Below are 21,501 nucleotides of genomic sequence, written 5' to 3' on the forward strand. Positions count from 1 at the left end.
TTACTTGAACAGATGAACACATCTTCCTGTACATGGGATACTACTGTTGATCTAGTAAATGCATTTTTCTTGATGCCTGTACAAAAGCATGACCATTCTAGCATCTGAACAAGGTGATCCAGAAGATCTGAGCATTCTAGCATCTGAACAAGGTGATCCAGAAGATCTGTTGAGGTGCCAGTGGCATATATGTATGTTGTTTGGAGCCTTTGGGAGGCCCTGTATATGAATTACAGAGGAGATCCTTTGGATTGTGAACCTCTACAGTTTTAACCTCAAGACAACTATTCTCCCTTTCAGAGACAGATCTTGGCCTGGTATTGGGTCTTAGTGGAAACAGAATGATTGACAATGGGTCATCAAGTTATCTTGTGACATGAGCTGCCTATCATGAGCTGGGTATTATCTGTCCACCAAGCCATAAAGTAGGTGTACACAGCAGAGATCAATTATCAATGGAAGTGGTATATATATATATGGGTCTTAGTAGGTCCTGAGGGCACAAGCAAGTTACATGAAGACATTTCCAAAATACCTGTGGCTTCTACTCCTGTTACAATGCTCTTTGCTCCAAAGCATGCCTCATTGGATGTGCCTTATGATCAGTTGACTGAGGAAAAGAATTCTAGGCCCTGGTGTACTGATGGTTCTGTAAGTTATGTAGGTATCACTGAGAATTGGACAGCTGTACTGTTGCAACCACCTTCTGGAACAACTCTGAAAGACACTGGTGAAGGGAAATCATCACACTGGGCAGAACTTCAGGCAGTGCACATGGTCATACATTTTGCTTGGAAGAAAAAAAATGGCCAGATGTGTAATTGTTTACTAATTCATGTGCTGCATCCAATGGATTGGCTGGATGCTCAGAGACTTGGAAAGAACATGATTGGAGAAAATCTGTGAGAAAGATACCTGGGACAGAAGTATGTGGCTAGATATCATTGGATGGAAAAAGGATGTAAAGATAATTATATCCCACAAAAATGCTCATTGAAAGATAAATTCAGAAGAGGAGTTAAATAATCAAGTAGATAGGATAATCTTTTCTCTGGACAGCTAGACTCTTTCTCCAGCCATCCCTGCCTGTCACTGCTCAGTGGGCTCATAAACAAAATAGCCATGGTGGCAGAGGTGGAAGTTATTCATGGGCTTAACATGGGCTTCAACTCATTGGGGCTGACCTGGCCACAACTACTGCTAGGTGACCGATCTGCCATATGCAAAGATAAACGCTGAGCTGCCCCTTCCCAATAAGCACCATTTGCCGGGGTGATCTGACAGTGACCTGCTTCACTGTTTCGAGCCCTTCTTTCATGGAAAGAATAATGCTTTGTCCTTGTTGGGATGGATGCTTATTCAGTTTATTGATTTGCCTTTTCTGAACATAACTCTTCTGCTAATGCTACCATCGTGGACTTAGAGAACATCTATCTACATGGTATTCCACTTGCTCCTGATCATGGACCTTACTTCATAGCCAGACAAGTGTGGCAGTAGGATCCACAGATCTTATGTGTTTCTCACGATCCTGAAGCAGCTGTCCTGATGGAACAATGGAATGACCTCTTAAAAACACAGTTACATTATCAGTTAGGTGGTAGTAACCTGGAGGGCTAGGGAAGAGTTATTCTTAAAAGTGTATATGCTTTGAATCAGCATCCAGTAGGTGGTACCTTAACTTCTATAGCTCTGATTCATAAGTCTGGGAATTAAAGAATAGTTATGGGGTTGGTCCCATTCACAAACTCCTAATGGAGAATTTTTGCTTCCTGTTCTGGTGGCCTAAACATTTTGGCTCTAAACAGAGAAATATTTCTGCCAGGAAACAACAGATGAGAAGCTCAGACTTCCTCCTGGCCACTTTGGGTTTCTGATACCCTTGAGCCAACAGGCTAAGAAAGGAATAAGAGTGTGATTGGTCTGGATTGCCAGTGGGAAATTAGATTGCTTTTTATAGTGGAGGTAAGGAAGATTGTGTCTGGAGTATAAGGGGTACTTAGGGTATCTCTTTACTGTTACCTGTGTCTTATGATTAAAGTCAGTGGGAAACTGCAGCAACTCAATTCAGCAGGGTAAATACATGTCCCAGAAGTTTCAAGGATGAAGGTATGGGTCACTCCTCCAGGAAACAAACCAAAGTTTGCTGAAGTGCTTGCTACGGGTGGAGGAAATATGTAGGTGGTAAGGGAAGCCTTGAGAGAATGTGTAAAGGTCAGAAGAAATCCCAAGGGAGTCCATGTGATTGACATAATCACACTCATGGGAATTGTTTACTGATTCATGTCGCCTCAGACCAGCGACAGTGTCTTTCTTGTGGCTCAGCTCAGTGGCAATGTCTTTCCTAGGAGAGGCTCAGGTGCATGGCAAAGCCTTTCTCTGGTCCAAGTATGAGTGTTTACAAACTGTCAACCTGAGTTTTGAGTTGGTTAACTCTTTAAGGTTGAATGCCAGAATGAGCATATATTCTAGTCCTTTATTCAGCTGTGCTGATGCATTCATCTGGTGCAGCCCTAATGTGGGCATAAAAATGGTCAACTCAAGGTTTACACCCAGAGGCTTTAGTAGGTCTGGAAGGACATCAGATCAGAGATGTCATCTGGGACAGATTTCAGGCCTGTCACTACCATTACTTTGATACCACAGACTCAATAGAAGTCAGATCCTGGGTATGTCTGTCGGTAAATGAAACTCAGGAGGAGTCCTGGTGGCTGATGCACTGCCATTTCTCTTGTTAACATTTTCCTTGCTCATAATGACATAACAATTTCCCTGCTCCTTCTGAATGTCCATGCACAGGAAAGGCTGTCATGGCAAATAGGAAATGCTCGTTCCAGAAAGGAGAGAGTCTTGAGCAGGGGAAGGCAGGCCAGGGGGCTGAGCCAGCTACATACAGGTCTCATAGTCCCGTGAGTTCTTAAGCATAGGATGACCCCATGGTGAAAACACCATTAAGAGGATAGTAGATCATGTTGCTTTGTAAGCACATTAAAAAAAAAAGATACACAGAGTGGGATAGTCTGTGAGCAGACACCCAGTCTCATGATGTGCAGGGTACTGGACATCATGTCTTAGAGTTAAACATCTGCGAATGGGATCGTAGTTCAAACCTTCTATCAGAGTATGTTGGTTAATTTCAGGTGCCAAGGTAACTAGATTAAGGGATATGTAGATAGCTGGTGAAGTGCCACTTCTGGGCCTGTCTGTCATGGGCATGTCTGATGTCAAAGGTGGTATTGTGTGGGAGGTGGCACCATCAGTTGGCTTGTGCCTGCACAGAGGAAATCAGAGTTCCTGTTTGCTAGTGCTGAAATATTCTGCAAGGGATATTAGACCTTTAGAGCCTCTGGCCTTTGGACTCATCCATTCTAGCAGTTTCTCAGCTTCCCTTGTTGGCCTCAGAGTTATATCATCATATTTTATGGAGCTCCAGCCTATTGTCATAGGAATCGTTGGGGGGTAATTCCTATTATAAGTCCTCCCTTCTCCTCCTTAGTAGTTCTGTGTGTAGTGAACCCTGACTAATACATATAGGTTCAGGAATAGCTTCTTTGGTTCAGTTATACATGCAGATGCTGAAGATGAAGAAGATATGGGTGCAGATGCAAATATAGACATGACTGTGAATATAGGGAGAGGTATAAGGACAAAGTTAGGGCAGGCAGGGGAGGTACAGATGTGATGTCATGGTGATTGTCTTGGTAACACTGAGAAGACTGAACACCGGAGCGTACTTCACCTTCCAAGTTTGCTTTTCTCCCTTCACGTTGTCTTTCGAGAAGAGAAGGGTGTTCCTTTGACAGAGTGAACAGATGGCCTTTGCTTAGCTGATGGCTTTCTGCACAGTAGAGTGAACCTGTCTTTCTGCAGGGATGGAACTGAACTCCTGAGATTTCCTCTATTATCTGAATTTTTCCAGACTGTAGATACATGGGTTTTGCTACATACAGATAACTGGCTCCTCCTGGATAGGACAGAAAGCCACCAGGGTCTCTTTTACTAGTCTAACACTTTCTGGCATGGCTGGCAGCATGTGCAAGCTGTATTTATGTGAGCCCAGTCCATGACAAACAAGTTTCAAGTTAAAGGAAAAGGAGAGCATGTAAGAGTTTAGGAAAGAGGACTCTGACCTGATCAAGCCAAGATGCTGCCTTCCTACACCGTCCTTACTTAAAGCTCTGCTTGGTTTCTCTGCCCAGCATGCCATCCCACCTTTTCTCACCATGTCTCCTGCCATATACACTTAGAGCTAATATCAGAAAAAGATATGGGGAGCACATGTCACTGTGGTACAGGGGGACATGTGGGAAGTGTGATGGCTTCAGTAACCAGAAGGGACCCCTAAATGGCAGAAGAAGGCAGACCTATACAGGAGATGGGACAGGCAATGGGTATTATGGGAAAGACACTGAGAGAACCAGAACTGACTTTGTGGGAACCCCTGTTATGATTTCCTCATGACTGTGCATTTCTAGTAAGTAATGAGGACAGTCTTGAGGAAACATTCAAGTCATTGGTTTCACCAGGTGTCTCAACTCCATTGCTTCTCTGGGTCCCAAGCTCCAGGCTGCAGGGAGACACTACATGCTGCTAGCACTTGTGAGAGAGGTAACAGGGCTGGAAGGTAATATGCAGGAAATTGAAGTCCAAGCATACTGAGTTGATACAAGGCTAGAAAGTGAGCAATGTCTGCCTGATTTCATTTTGGATAACCTTGTCTCCACAGTCCTTAGGAGCAGCAAGACTACACTTGGCTTTTCCCACTCCTATACAGCTGTATGCACACTCCAAATACATGCCAAGAATTAATAAACATGCATACCCACATGTGTGTATACACGCACACTCATGCTCACAGCTACACATCCAAACACATGACATGGCACCAGCACATGCCTGTGTATATAGGTGCTACATACATATTGCACACTCCTATATGGTTGCAAGTAAACACATGGCACAGTACAGTGGCACAAACCTATATGAACAGGCATGTGCATATATACACAGTACATTCCCATTTACCTGCACAGTGCATGTATGTACAGGTATACATAAGGATGCCTGAAGCAACATGTAACCCCCTTCTGCCTTATCCTTCATGCAGTACCATGTGATTTGACCTGCCTAGCTGGTTTTACCTAGTCTCCACCTGACTCCTTCATCTTGGGCCTTTCAGGGTTTTAGATCTGATCATGTAGGCTCTACTATGACCTATACTCTAGGGTGCTGAGCATGCTGCATACTGGGGGAGGGGTTTCTTAGCCAGTGGGTATCCTGATCTTGGTTAGCCTGTCTGTCATAAGGATACTTCTGGGGTTGGGGAGTCAGAATCTGAGGGCTCAGTCTACCTTGGGGACTACATCACACCAGCACTGGTGGCATTGTTCCCTCTGTCCCAGCTACTTCCTGGACATGTGTTGGTTTCTGACAGTGCATGCCCACTGCCTTCTGGAGCTTTCTCCACAGAGGAAGAAAGTTAATGGGATTTAATTATGCAACCCCCACAAATGTATACATCAATGAACAAAACACTTTCATTTTATTTTAACATTTTTGTCTATATGAGCAGACACATTGCTCTCTCATATTAAATTTCTTAAAAATGCATTTCACTTTTTGACAAGTGATTAAAATTCAGAATTTAAATGTCACTTGTTGGCATGTAATTTTCTGTCATGAAAACAATGGGTTATTTGCTGGCAGAACTGTCCCCACGGATTGAGCTGCATGTCAAAAGCAAAAAGTGGAGAGAGAAACCGTAGTGTGGTGTCATAGTTCCTTAAAAGAGAATGAAAATAACTGTAAACAAAATGGAAAGACACATAAACAGCCCGAGTCACAGCAAAGCTGACTGTGTCCTCACATAGCTGGGTCCCCGAATGCTCCATTGCTCCCTCCCTCTGAGTCCTGCTACCCCAAAACCCAGGTTGATTCTTGATGGAGGCTGTGGGATGGGGGTAAAGATGGAGTTGGTTACATGTCAGTGGTGCCCTTGGGAGTTGTGTTACTGGGGGTACATCACACAGGCTCTTGGTTTCAGCTCACTGTACAGCAAGGTTTTTCCCATATTCTAGATAGGATGTCCGGGGACCAGGCCCTGAGGCATACATTTGCTGGTAGTCTTGCTGCTGGGGTTGCTTGGGAGTCATGCTTGAGAAGGGTGAGAAGTGACTTGTCAGTCGTTCTAAGGATGGTCTGCTGCATCCCCAGTGGTCTCTGGAGTTGAATGCAGAGTGGTGGAATCATCTCATAGATCCATTCTAAGGACTGAAGTGGGTGGTGCCATATTCAAATCCTCAGAGAGCCAGTGCCCTTTCTGGCTAGAACTCCCTTGTGGAAGAGCTTACCTTTAGGCTTTGAGAATCCCACAAGCATGCCCTGGAAAGGCCTGTGAAGCTGCAGCTCACTGTGAGGGTTAGTCTGTTATGCTGGTAAACTGAAGACTAAAGAATGTTCTGCTGAGGACAGTGGGAGTAGAAGGGCGGGATGGGTCTTACTAGGAGCTTTGTTTACATGAGTGAACACAGTTGATAGGCTTTAAAACAAAACAAAACAAAACAAAACAAAACAAAACAAAACAAATGAAACAACCAAAAAACCAATCAGGCACAGATTAGTGTAAGCAAATAAAAAATTGAAGTCAGCTAGGGGTTGGAGAGATGGCTCAGTATGTAACAGCACTTGCTGTTCTTGCAGAGGACCTGTGTTTTGTTCCCAGCATTCAAATGGCAGCTCACAACCATCTGACACTCCAGATCCAGGAGTTGTATGTCCCTTTCTGGTCTTCATGGGCACTTCCTGCACTTGGTGCATATACATGCATTCAGACAAAATGTTTCATATACATTAAAAAGAAAAAAGGAAATTTGGGTTGGGAGCCCACATGGTGGTCAGTAATCCAGAGGGTGGCTGAGCAGAGTTTGTCATATCAGGGAGGGTGCCCTGCAGTGCTAGTCATTGTCAGGGCATTGGTGTAGGAATATTGGTTAAGAGAACCTTCAACCATCGGGAGAGCTGGCCCTTGTGTCACGGACTCAGGACAGTGGGCCCCTCACCTTGCATTGGTAGCACAGTAGAGCTGGCCCTAGTTGGGGGGTGGGGAGGTCCTAGGTGAGCCAGCCTTGCAGGCACTACCTGGGGAGAGCTGGCCCCTTCACTCATCTGCCATGAAGTAGAATGGATATGGGGTTGACACTCTTCTCCCCTTCCTCCTTGACACCTGTGGTAGTTGGGAGAACTGGCTCCAAAGTCATGAGCGAAGGGGAACTAGCCCACCCTCTCACTGGCTGCAGCTCTTGGGAGAGTGGGCCCCACACCTCAACAGGGCAGCACAGTGGAGGTGGCTTTAGAAGCATGGGTGTGAGTGAGCCAGGCTGGAGGGGCATGAGAGCAGGAGAGCTGACCCTGCCACCTGCTACTGTCAGCATTGGGTGGCCTAGCCAGAGAAGTTCTGGAGAGCTCACCCTGGTGATTCAGATAAAAGAAAGCCAGCTGGCTGAGCATCCCAACTACCCCCAGGCCCAGATCCAGGGCTTTGAGTTGACCCACTCCAAAATCTGCATCAACTGTGAACTCTTGGATCAGCACGAAAGGGTCAGTCCTGCTGACCCAAAGCTGTAGGATCTCCATGACACAAGGCAGCAACAGCATTACCATGTGTATTCCAGGTGAGAAGTCAATATTGATGGTTTCCCAGAAGCCAGAGATCTCAGACCAGACCAGGAACTCATTGCAATGAATATTCACTAGCGAAGCTGGGTGGACAGAGTTGTAGGACACACTGTGACATACTCCATCTTCCACAGCAAGATGCTCTCTATGTTCTGTCTTATTTTTGTTTGTGTGTTTATTTTGCAAGCACAGAGGGCAGATGCAAGGGAGGTGAGCAGGACTGGGGTGCATGATGTGAAACAAAGAGTCAATAAAATGCTTTTTAAAATTTTAAAATAAAATCTGGAAGAGTAAAGAAGTGGGTACATGGTTTTTGGTCCTTTTGTTTGTTTGTTTCTATTTTTATACAGTTCTACTCAATTTGTCATAGTGTTTCTACCTGACTCTTGAAATAAGGGAACGTCGAGTTCTTTTTTATAGCAACGAATATTCCTATTTTCTTTATTTCATGTGATGATAGCATAAGAATGTTTAATTCAAACTCAGAATCACAAGAAATGTATAGTGCCTATTTGATGCTTCAGACATACACATATGTTTTATTCTTATGAAAAAATTAGGTCGTTTCAGAAACTGAGTCTGCTGGGATTTTTCTTTGATTGATTGTTTTGGAGTCTGGGTCTTAGTATGAGCCCTAACCTCAAACTTTGTATGTAAATCAGGATATCCTTAAACTTATATCCTTCTTGCCTTTGCTTCCATAGCACTGGGATGACAGGTGTGCACAGTTGAGGTAGTTTGAATGAGAATGGCCTCTATAGGTTCATAGAGTTAATATTTGGTCCTAAGTTGGTGGAACTGTTTGGGAAGGATTAGAAGCTGTGGCCTTATTGGAGGAGATGTGTCACTGGGGGTGAGGGAAGGCTTTGAGTTTTAAAAGATGCACACCATCCCAGTCTTTCTCCCCCCCCCCACCTTGCTCTGTCTCCCTCTCCTCCCCATCCCACACCTGTGAGCTCTTAGCTACTGCTCCAGCACTCTTCCTACCTGTCTGCCTATTGCTATGCTCCCCACCCTGATGGGCATGGACTCTAGTCTCTGAAACTGTAAGCCCCAAATAAATGCATTCTTTTACAAGTTGCCTTGGTCATGGTGTCTTATCACAGTGATAGAAAGCTAACTAGAGCAACATCACAATCAGCTCCTAACTCAGTTGTTTATATCTTATTCATGTAAGTTTGTGATTCATACAGGGATGTTTTTATCTTTTCATGGATGGAAGGAACAGAGGATGGAAGTCATACTACTGGGCATCTCTGGGTATCTTCAGCCAAGCATGTCAGGTAGACAAGAGTGACAGCATGGGGTGAGAAAGCCCAGTACATGTGGGAAAGCAGAAGTGCTATTTAGAGTTTTCATTAGGTATCTAAGTGTAACCTGGACCTGAGATGTCAGAGCCTTGCATGTGGAACAGATGCCATTAGGCCAGGGTGGAAATCAGAACCCCACTCTAGGCTGGTGGAGCATAGTCTCTACTCCTTTACTACCTTCTTGCCATTCCTAAATCATCATAAAAATGGAGCAAATGGCCGGCTTGTATTTGGCATTGCCATATCAGTCAGATTGCTGGATCCAGGTAGGAACCACAGTGTTCCATACCTAGAGGATACCCACGTGGGGATGACTTCTGGTACCTGGCCAGAAAACCTCTGAGGGTAGCTTCCCACAGAAGTTCAAGTCAGCAAACAATGCACCATCTTAATCCTGAGATCACATGACTGTGTGCCTCTGATAAGCTGGGGCTCAACTGTGTTGTCTGAGCATCTGAGACAAAGTGGACAAGAGCACCTCTTCCCCGAGTGGCTCTCTGAAGTCCTGTTGAATGACTCCTTCCAAGTCTAACCAGGCTTTGGCAGGTTCATCTTTAGAGCAACCAGGCTGAAGGAGATTCATCCTTAGAGACCAGCAAACCTTGGTGGTCTTACCAGTACCTCTTACTGTTGCTCCTGCACACACAGACCATCTGAACAGCTCTGAAAACACTGGCAGGGGCTATGCTCCATCTGCTTGAGTCTTTCATGCACTCAGGGCATGTCTCTGTAGAATACTTTAGAATATTAATTGTGTTTTGGAGTTAGATAAGTAAAACAACTGGGAAGGTTTTCACAATGAAAACAAACAAACAAACAAACAAAAACAAAAAACAACAAAAAAGCACTTGTTAACAGTTCTTAAAAAAATAATCCCCAGACTGATTCTGAAACTTAGCTGTTGTGGTGAGCGCTACCATAGTCCTTGAAGTTTATCAAGGATAGGATTCTAGAGCATTGGGGTCCCAGAGGCCAAGAAGAAGCAGAGGGATAACATTCAACTTGAATAGTTAAAAAGTGCAGACTGCAGGAGCACAATTCCTTGGGCAGGTGAGAAACTGAAACAGCAGTGGTCTGACTCAGAATGAGAAGCTGTGGGGCAGTCTGAAGGAGCCCAGCTGCTGGCTGTTCAGCTGCACAACAAGGAAATGCTGCGAGGTGCTAAGAGATGATGAGCTATCAAAGCAGGGCAACTAGGATTTCTTGGGGTGACGTTATGGCCACAGACATTAGATTAGATTAAATAGTGAGTAGATTAGATGAAAATAGAGAAAGATTATGCAACTGAAAGAACTGAAGAAAAATATCAGCTAGACTGCAACCTTGAGGGGTGGAGTAATAAGAATATACAAGAGCAGAGGACAGAAATGCAAAGGCCCAAGTGGCACGAAATGGAACTTCCTGAGGGAAAGAGCAAAGAATGCAGGAGAGGCAGAAATCGGGGGAATGACTGAGGATTTTATAGATATGAAAAGGCCAGAGTGAACAGGGACCCAAGTGCTCACTAACGTGTATTGAAAAATTATCCATGACACAAGAGTGCAGATGCAGATGCCAGAGCCTCTGCAAAGACTAGGAAGAGCTCCTCTTTCCAAACAGCAACAAAGGCAGACATGTGTGGACAGCTCTTCAAGTGCTTAGAAAGGCAATTGACCCAGAACTAAATATGTGCAGAACCTGCGACTGAAGGGTCAGAATAACAGAAGAGAAAGCTTTCCACGGAGGACCTTATTAGCTAAGCTTCTATAGTGTTTATCTTAGGTAGAATCCATTCAAAGATGCAAAAATGCAAAGCAGAGGTGAAATACAGAAAAGAGTAAAATGTTATAATTTAAAATGTTTGTGTACCAAAAATAGTTCCTATGGAAGAAGACGGCATTTATAGTGTGTACAAAAACCCAGAGCCTGAAGCATGCCTACAGTTCATCAGGAATAACTCACTCAAATCAGCAAACCCAAACGAAATTACTGACTATAAGATTTTCAAGAATGGACACCTGAGTTCTGGTCTGAATCCAGAGCAGATTGGAACTCCTCACACACCACTGACGTAACTGTTTGGACGATAAGAACCAAGCACTTGAAAATCTATGTTATAGCTCTTCCATATCTAGTTATAAACCTGAATTACCCTTCTGTGCACAGAAAGCACATATCTGCATGTGCTCTTAGAGCAAGTGGGATGGAAATAACTAGAGTGGTTCAGCTCCACAGTCCAATCAAAATAAATTAGGCAGTGGTACATGTTCTCTTTGGGTGGAACAAAAGGCAGTTAATTTAGCAGAGTTGGTGTCATCTCGGACTATCTCAGGCTGTAAACACAAAGCCATGCTGTATAGTTTTTGGAAGACCATGTATGTGTGGTCATAAAGGAATTGTGTGAGTAGAGGACATGGCATTGGAGGGTGGTTTTCTCTGGGAAAAGAGCTGCACTGGAGGTTCCACCCACAGCATGTTTTTTGATCTCAGGCTATGCTGTTTTCTGATTCAGCAACCTCAGCATGTCACTCAGCACAATGAAACTGAGCCTTCTCTACATTTCCTGTCTGTGACCCACATGTTGTCTTTGATCATCAACCCACAGGGCTCTCAAACACGTTAACAGCTGGACAGTGCTTCATGGGTGCATGCTGTTAGTTTATTCTCTTCTGTATGCACAAACTACTTGGTAAAACATTAGAGACTGACAGACCAACAAAAATTAAGACAGAAGAAAGAGGGAATTATGACTTAAGTAGAAAATTGACAAAAAGCAGGGTCAAGGATCAAAAATACAAAAATACCAGTTATTTGTAAAGATTTACAGGGTAGTCTCTAGAAAGGTAGTAACTAGAAAGGGGGTATAGAAATATAATGGCTGGGGACAAGTAGGGACCTTCACTCATCTTAAGTTGAGTTTACAAGACACAGGAGAATGTGAATTGATATCTTTGATCTAAGCAATTTGAAGAAGAAATTTAAAACAAAACTATAATCCAATAAAATGCCTCCAAAAAGGTTTACAGAACTCGACTATAACTATGGGCATTTAAAGATGCATACTTGAAAAGCTTCTATGCTTCCTAAGCATGCAAGTTAAAAACATTCTCCAGAGTGAGTTTCAGGACAGCCAAGGCTCTACAGAGAAACCCTGTCTTGAAAAACCAAACAACAACAACAACAACAAACAAACAAACAAACAAAAAAATATTTTGGAAAAGACTAAACATAGAAAAATAATTTAGATTTCTATGAATTTTAATAATAGAAATAGTGAAACCAACAACTTGCCTGGCCTTTCATTTGTTCACTAAGTCCTCCATTGGCTAGTTCTTTGCTGAGGGGAGACCTGGATGTGTTCCATGTAGAGGGCTGAGAACCCAAAAGGACAAAAACCTTGGAGGATAATTGCTATGAAATTTCAGAATCAGACCTCCTATCTCCTTCACAGGCTGTTCTAGCAAGTGGTTAGAGCTCTTGTCTAGTATGCAGAGGGTTGCAGGTTCAACCTCCTAGCCCTGAAAAAATACTTATGTATGTATGTAATGACAATAATTTCTTTTTAAAAAAATTATTTTTAATTCATTTTGTACAGTCCCTATTCCATTCCCACCCACTCCCAATCCACCCTCTGACTGCTCCATATCCCTCATCTCCTCCTCACCCCACCCCGTCTCCATGGGGATGCTCCCAACCCCCCCCCCACCTGACCTCTAAACTCCCTGGGGCCTCCAGTCTCTTGAGAGTTAGATGCATCATCTCTGAATGAACACAGACTCAGAAGGCCTCTACTGTGTGTGTGTTGGCAACCTCCTATCAGCTGGTGTATGCTGCCTGGTTGGTGGTTCAGTGTTTGAGAGATCTCAGGGGTCCATATTAATTGAGACTACTTGTCCTCCTACAGGGTCACCCTTCTTCTCAGCTTCTTGTAGCCTTCCCTAATTCAACAACAGGGGTCAGCTGCTTCTGTCTATTGGTTGGGTGCAAATAACTACATCTGACTCTTTTAGCTGCTTGTTGGGTCTTCCAGAGGGCAGTCATGATAGATCCCTTTTTGTGAGCATACCATAGCCTCAGTAATAGTGTCGGGTCTTGGGACCTCCCCTTGAGCTGGATCCCACTTTGGGCCTGTCACTGGGCCTTCTTTTCCTCAGGTTCCTCTCCATTTCCATCCCTGTAATTCCTTCAGACAGGAACAATTATGGGTCAGCAATATGACTGTGGGATGGCAACCCCATCTCTCACTTGATGTCCTGCTGGAAGTGGGCTCTATAAATTCCCTCTCCCTACTGTTGGGTGTTTCATCTAAGGTCCCTCCCTTTGAGTCCTGTGAGTCTTTCACCTCCCAGGTCTCTGGTGCATTCTGAGGGGGAGTTCCCCTCAAACTCCTATTTCCTGAGGTTGCCTGTTAACATTCTTTCTGCTGGCCCTCTTTAGTGCCTCCCTCACCAACATCTAATGTGTCTTCTACATCCTGAATCATGTCACTTATCCAATGATTTATGAAATATTAGTTTAATCATTCAATATTTATCATCTGATTTAATTGTTCTAGTGCTGGTTCATTACTTGAAAAATCAAAACTCTTAATAGTAATCCACTAAACACTCAACATGCTGGGAGGAATGGAAGGAGGAGAAACTGGGGTTGGGATGCTTTGTATGAGAGAAGAATCTATTTTCAATAAAAAATTTTAATTCTTCTCTAAAAAATTCACAGTTGCTATGTATGGTAGTGTGCTACTATAATCCTAGCACTCAGCACACTGAGGCAGGAGGATTGCTCATTTGGATCCAGTCTGGACTGCATAGTATGAAACTCCATCTTCCAAAAAGAAACAAACCCCAAACCCCAAATGCAAACTCAGTGTTGTAAGTAATGTGAGAGCAAGTTTGCAGAATCAGTGGCAAATCTGTCCCTCACTATCCCATTGTCACCGTCTCTTAAGCGTGCAAGAGGACACTCTGTAACTGGACTATACCGTGTGATGGCACATGTGCTCCAGAAACAGTGATGTGTGTGGCACACTGGCCACAAGCTAAAGTCAGCAGAACTGTCATCTGGTTAAACATGGACCATTGAGTAGTGCTTTGAAATAAACTGTTGCTGTCTGGATGAGAAGGGTCTGTTCTTTCTGGTAGTGTTGAGATCATAGAGGAAGAGCTCTCTTGCCTGAGTCCATAGCCCAGTGGAGCATTAGGAGGTAGAGGCTGACTAGAGGGAGTAGATTGCTTAGGTGGCTTTCCATTTCTATCTTCATCCCCCATCTCTGTGTATTTCCCCCTCTCTGTATGTCTCTGTCTGGCTTTTTGTCTCTCTTTCTATGTCTCTCTGTGTCTGTCTCTGTCTGTCTCTTCACATCTCTATCTCTGTGTCTCTGTCTCTCTTCATGTCTGTCTGACTCTCTATCATTCCTTCTATCTCTGTCTGTAAGTCTCTCTCTGTTATCTCTCTCTCTCTGTCTATGCCGCTCTCTATGTATCTTTCTGTCTGTTTGTTGCTCCTTGTCTTTTTCTCCATATTTGTCTCTATCTGTTTGCCTCTCTGTGTCTTTTTCTTAGTCTGTCTCTGTCTGCCTACCTTTTTTTTCAGTCTCTGTCTGTATGACTCTCTGCATCTCTCCCTGTCTCTATCTCTCCATGTCTTTCTTGCCACATCTATCTCTGTCTTTGTCTCTCTCTGTTGTCTCTCCCTGTCTCTGTCTCTCTCTGTCTATCTGTCTCTTTCTGTGTCTGTCTGTCTCTCTGTGTCTGTCTGCTTTCTGGCTGTTCTGGGTAAGCAGCTTTGCCTCACTGTGCCCTTTCTACTGTGATGCTCTCTGCCTTACCCAAGTCCATATCAGCAAAGCCAACCAGTTAGGCACTGAAGCCTGTGAAACCATGAGGTAAAATAACTTTCCTTTAAGATTGTTTCTTTGGGAGATGTTGGCACTAAAACAGAAGTGTGACTAACAAAAAGTGACAGTACTGTTTCTTGGGAGATGTTGGCACTAAAACAGAAGTGTGACTAACAAAAAGTGACAGTACTTGTTTAAGTTGGCTTGGGACATATCCTTAGCATCTCTGAAGGATACTCCTTAATAGTAACATTTAACGTCAAAGTAGACATCAATAAAAAAATTCCAAAGACAAGAGGTTTTCTATCTACAACAGAAAGAAAGGTTAATTTCAAAATCCTAGGCTGCAGGCTGAGTGTTGATGAAACAAACAGAAATTTAATATTATGAACAAATGGACCTGGCAATGTCACCATTGTGTGAGGCCTCTCCACCACCCTACTGCATTCATGGAAGGTTACTTAAGGACATCATCCCTCAAACATTCAGAATTGGATCATCGCTGTTAGTTCAAAAATGCTGGAAGGCAGAGAGTTAGATACCTCTCAGTGCTACTCAATTTGAAACAAAGTGATCACCATGTAGCTGGAGTAGGAAATATGACAAAGTTTTTTTTATTACATATTTTCCTCAATTACATTTCCAATGCTAGCCCAAAAGTCCCCCATGCCCTCCCCTCCACTCCCCTACCCACCCATTCCCACTTTTTGGCCCTGGCATTCCCCTGTACTGGGGCATATAAAGTTTGCGTGTCCAATGGGCCTCTCTTTCCAGTGATGGCCGATTAGGCCATGACAAAGTTCTTATAGCTTGTCCTAAGTACCGTTGAGCCTTGATATCAGAAGCTGATGGCTTTGGAAGCTGGAATGTGAGTTCTTACAGTTCTTGCCATTACTCTTAAGAAGAAGAATTGAAAGGAAGGAATATGTACTTGGATGCAGAGCTCTTACAGTGTCCTCCTTATCAGGACACTGCCCTCTAATTAGTGGAAGTTTCTCTGCTATGATAAGTCACATTAATGCTAGCTTGTCTTCTGAACTTACATATCAGGGTGATATGTATAAAATTATCCTCTTTTGAGGGTCACTTGTGGTTCAGTAGGCTTTGAGCTGTGATCTCAGAGCAAACTTCTGGCCCACGATGATGCCTCAGAGAAAGACATGCTTCCATGAAACCCAAGAGGGTTTAGATTAATACATATCTATCTCGTGGTTCCAGGCTCTCTGTGGATGAGTATCTTCTGCTTCCTCACAGGAACATTTGAGCTCCACTTCTCCCTGTTTGATATTCTCTCCTATCCTGGGCTACATATTATACCTCAGTGGCTTATTCACCAGAGGTGAGGTACGTTGTTTTTGTGCTGCCACTGTGAGATTTCAAGTGAAGAGTCATGGACTTATTCTCATGATGGAGCAAACATGGACAACACAGGAAAAGATGCAAGTAGTAGACACTAAAGTGGACCTCTGGATCACACAAAAGGCTCAGTCAAAGCCAGGGGCCAGAAATGGAAACAGTGACACAGTCTCATGCTGACAAGCCAAAAACCACCCCCATTTGTACTTGAGAGTCAGATTTTGGCTCTCATAAGATGTATTTATATTCTTGTAGATTGAAAAATATTGATCAATGGTATATTCTCATGACTGAAATTATGTCTTATGTCAGCATGCTTTAATAGCATGCATTTTCTTTTAATGCAAACTTTAGATTTTGCCTTTTAATTTTGTGGACATTACCCCATTTAAAATTTAAAAGGCTAAAAGCTTGATTTAGGGCACTTTTTAGTGCTAATGGGAAGCCTGCTTTATAAGGGGGCAGGCTCCATCTGCTTTTGAATATCCTGGAGCAGGGACGGCACTTGTCTAATGGGCTTCATTTCTCATCCATGAGAATTAGGTACATCAACAGAGAAGGAAATTGAGAGTGATTGCAGGCTGGAAGCCCACCAGATGGCACTGAAAACACTGGCATTTCTGAAAAAAGCAGACAGGTGGGGAGATGGGGCCATTCATGAGCTGTATGGAGTTCAATCTTGTCTTAAACTTCACTGAAGGCTATGTAGGTCATGGAGACAATCAGGCTTTTATTCTTTGAAATAATTCACATTATAGGCTGTGTATTACTTGCCTTATCAAATAAAAGCCTTTGGACTTGTGTGGGCAGATAATTACGAATTGATTTCTGCACCTCTTATTTTGGAAAGGGTTTCCCCCCTCCTCTCTTTCATCTCTCTGTCCTCCAGTTAAACTTCCCTGTGACTTTGTAGGCTTCTGGTGGCATTCACTGGCTGTATCAGTAAATGGCAGCACTATATGAAGAAGTCACTTTTATCTGAAGTCAGGAATTGAATTACGAAATACAGGGGCATTGCCGCATATAGAGTGATTCTTTTTAACAGGGCATTCAGCTGCCTCTAAAGATGATTACAACCCAAAAGTCATATGACCAAGAGTGGTGGAGCTGTCTTTCTAATCCAGGCTTGTTTCTTGGCATACAGCCATACTTAGTTGGTCTATGTTCTCATACAAAAATAAATACTTCGTAAAACATTAGATACCAACCAAGACCTAGTTTATTCATCCAAATTCATAGGGGGCTGTTTCTATACCATAAGGAAAAATGTTAAAAGTGAAACTAACAAACATACTCTAATAAATGGAATCTTCAAAATTCGTACAGATGTACAGGTAGGTACAATTTGGTGCAAATTATACGATATTATGTGTCAAAGGAAAAATAGTCATACCATAAAATTCAGTAGAGTGTTCAAGTAGGAAGATGTTCAGAAATCTTAAATACTATAGAGCAAGCTGACTAGAATTGTACTCGAGATCAGGTAAATGAATTCACAGGTAAATACACCGGGGAAATTGTGAAACTCAAGATTAATGCAGGCAATTGCATCATCAGCATGGGGAATAGAAGGAAGGTGTGTCATTGAAACACCCCTGTGGGATGGGCCAAGGCCTTCCCCAGTCCCCATAATCAAACATCCAGCTCTATAGGTATCTCTGGGCCCAGTCCTCTTCCTCAGTTAGCAAAGAGTGTGCACATTTTGCTCCTTAGCTTCTTAAAGGGTTGAATGCCCATTTTCCCGAATATTTTAAAGATGGTTATGTAGTCATTCAACATTTATTGGTGGTGAATGTCAGTGTAGAATCAGTCTCTCCAGTGTTTGTCTCCCACAGCAACATCCATTGAAATAACAATCTACCATCATAAAGTATGTTCCTGAAATTTATTTATTTATTATTAATGTATGTGTCTATGATATGTTTGTGAATGTGCTATACTACATCATGCATGTGTAGGTCAGAGGATGTGGTGGTTTAAATGAGATTGACACCCATAGGTTCATATGTTGCCCATATGTTTGAATACTTGGTTTCCAGTTGGCAGACATGTTTGGGAGGGAGTAGGAAGTGTGAGCCTTGTTGGAGGAGGTTTGTCACTGGTACAGACTTTGAGGTCTCAAAATACTCATGACAAAACCTTTCTATCTCTGACTTGTAGATTAATAAGTGAGCTCTCAGCTGTCCCTGCTGCTATGCCCTGGCTCTGTCACCGTGCATTCTGTCTGGACCCTTAAGCCCAATTCAGCATGTTCTTTCAAAAGTTGCCCTGGTCATGGTGTTTTGTAACAGCAATGGAATAGTGTTTAGCACACAGAATAGTGATTAATAAAGAGGCTGACACTAGGGAGTGGGCTGTTGCTGTGACAAGCCTGACCATGCAGTTTTTAATTTTTTTATTATTTATTTTGAAGAATGCAAAAGACTTTGGGCGTTTGGACTAGGAAAATGGTTGAAGGCTGTAAGCAAAGTTTAATGGACCATCCCAGGCTGAAAGGCATTACTGCTGAGAGAAATGCAAGCTGTGAGGGACCAGCTCCAGAGATTTTAGAAGAGAACAATATTAGTAACTGGCTAAGTGACCATTCTTGTCATATTTTGGCAAAGAATATAGCTTACTTCTGCCCTTGAACTAAGAATTTTCCTGAGGCTAAATTGAAAAGGAATGGATTAATTCCTCTAGTAGAGGAAGTGTCAAAGCAGCCTGATACTGACTCTGTTGTGTGGTTATTAGTAATGACTCTCATGCAGATTTACAGTGAAAAGGAGCAGGCACAGCACAAAAGAAAGGAAAAATGTATAGTTTGAAAAAAAAGAGTACAAGGAAATTTTATGTTGGGGCTAAGGTATGTGCTGACAGGATAAGGAGGTTGAGGAGAGGTCTGATCCAAAAAATGGGAGGGGTACCCTCATGGCAAGACCCCATCCAGCTAAACTTTTAACTTCTGCTAGACAAAACAAACAAACAAACAAACAAAAACAAGGAAGTTTCTGCTCCTAAAAAAAGAACAAAAATGTGATTCATGGAGGCTACATCTCAAGTGGAAAGCTGAAGTTGTCAGTGTTGTCCATATTGTTCTGACTTTAGCGTCATGAAGGAAATATGAGTAAAGAGATTGGAGAACCTTCCTCCAGTTAAGGTAAGCCACTGAGGCCCACTGAGCCCTGACTGATGTGTGACAGAGAAGGCCTTGTATGAAGGCCCCAGAGGCAAGGGAATGGAGCTGTGAAAGTAAAGCCTCCACTGCACTGAAGGCCCCAGAATGTTAGACCTTCAGAGCTGAGGGAGAACTACCAAGGAGAGCTGCACACAGGAAATGATTCAGTCCAGGAGAGAGAAGCTTGCTGCAGTGAGTGAAGCTGCAAGAGAAGAACTTGTAGACTCAGTTTCCAGATGTACCTCTTCAAATTTAACTACCACATCTAGTTCAGCATGTCTTGGTGTCATATCTATGCACTTGCACCAGGCAAGCCTATTCAAAGAATCTAAGAGCAAGCACATATGTGGATCATGCCAGAGAGCTAGCCCCAAATTTCTCGAAAGTTTGATCGATATAGGGCTTCTCAAATCCAGTTTATGAAAATTGAAATAAGATTCAGCTTTTTCAAATACATAAATTATCATAAAGCAAGAAATATAAAAAGCACGGTAAAATACCACCATCAAACACATAATAATCCCTCAATGTCTGATCATGAAGAGAAAGAAGTGAAAGGACTTCCTGATATAAAGCTCAAAATAGTTGTTTTGGGCATGTTTTATAAACACAGAGAACATACACATAATGAGATCAGAAAATATGTGACCCAAATGATAAATTTAACTAAGATTGGAATCATTAAAAAAAAAATACACACTGATACTCCAGGATTGAAAAACACAATGACTTTTGTTTTGTAAGCAACCTCAGTGTTAAACCCTCGGAGCTAAACCAGTACTCTCTGTGTGAGCATGGGTTTAGATGTTCCCAGTGGAGCCTGATGGGCTGATACAGAGAGAGTTGAGAATATGCATATTGCATTATGTACATGTATAAAATTTGTCAAAGAAAAATGTAATTAATAAAAATTAAGGAAATATAGCAATAAAAACATAATGAATGAATTGATACCATTAATAACAATTGATATAAGAGAAGAAACATGAAATTGAATACAAGTTATTTGCAGTAAGAAAAGACAAATGGATGAACAGTAACCTTCGAGGACTTATTGGTTAGCATCAAAATAAGAGTCCAAGAAAGAGAAGAGAGAATCAGAGGTTGAAAATTTATATAAAGAAAAAGTAGAAGAAAAATTTCAAATCTAGTGAAAGATTTACATATTTAATTATAGGGAGGTCAAGTGTTTCTACTGAGATTCAATCCAAACAGGATTACACCGGGGCATATAGTCAAATTCTAAAAATATTAAGCTGAAAGGACTCCTGAAGATATAAAAGGAAAACAATCGCATTATGATGGAGTTCTAGTAAGTGTAGAGGAATTTTAATCCAGCAACATGGCTGCTCTGGCAAGCAATCACATCCAAAGACTTTTCAGTTCTACCTGATCTAGTTGGAATGCAGACACAACCTTAGGACTCGTTTCTAATCCCTAACAATGAAAGTAAAGTTGGTTTGTAGAAGGAAACATCCATGTTTGAAAGTTTTGTCTCATTGAGGGGCACAGAAAGACTTGACAGAATGAGTCAGAGATGGGATATGCCCAAATCAAGAACAACAGGACAGAAAACTGACAGGAAAGAGAGGCTACTTACTTAAGGACAGGCAGATTGAGTCAGGTGGACGGTGGTGCAGTGAGTTCAGTTTGGTTGAGTTCAAGCAATGCAGTGGAGATCAGTTGAGTTCAGTGGAATTCAGTTGGGTTCAGTTGAGTTCCAGCAGTTCTGTTCACTTCCTACAGTCAGTGCAATTCAGTTTGTGGAATTCAGAGGCAGTTTTTCTAAGAAGAGCAATTCAGTTGGAAGCTGAGAGAAGCCAGTTTGAATTTGTCAGCTTGGAGAGGAGTTTGAGCCACAACAGCTGAGTTCAACCAGCCAGTCAGAGTTTAGAAAGAACTAGAAAGGCGAGTTTATTTAGCAGTAAGCCTCCGAGATGAAAATTATATCAGGTGAATAAAAGTTACTTTTACAAATAAGGCTAGCAGAGGATTTCTCAGAAGATACTGTCCTTGGAGTGAGGTAACCCAATCACAAAAGAACTCACATGATATGTACTCACTGATAAGTAGATATTAGCCCAGAAACTTAGAATACCCAAGATACAAGATACAATTTGCAAAACACATGAAACTCAAGAAGAACGAAGACCAAGATGTGAACACTTTGCCCCTTCTTTGAATTGGGA

At 42.6% G+C, this 21,501-nt stretch overlaps 1 protein-coding gene and 1 long non-coding RNA gene across 2 annotated transcripts in view; one reads left to right on the plus strand and one right to left on the minus strand.

Annotated features, from left to right (window-relative positions):
• Positions 1-21,501, plus strand: part of Ptprn2 (protein tyrosine phosphatase receptor type N2) — a 748,763-nt gene that overhangs the window by 225,195 nt on the left and 502,067 nt on the right. The gene's annotated exons all lie outside the window — the stretch shown is intronic.
• LOC110306916 lies at positions 5,518-20,986 on the minus strand. Its single transcript, XR_002379331.1, has 4 exons — positions 20,913-20,986; positions 7,467-7,757; positions 5,981-6,153; positions 5,518-5,781 (listed from the first exon to the last, which is right to left on the minus strand). It is a non-coding gene; the product is annotated as an uncharacterized LOC110306916 (long non-coding RNA).

The sequence above is a fragment of the Mus caroli genome, chromosome 12 (assembly GCF_900094665.2).
Source record: "Mus caroli chromosome 12, CAROLI_EIJ_v1.1, whole genome shotgun sequence".
Lineage (NCBI taxonomy): Eukaryota > Metazoa > Chordata > Mammalia > Rodentia > Muridae > Mus > Mus caroli.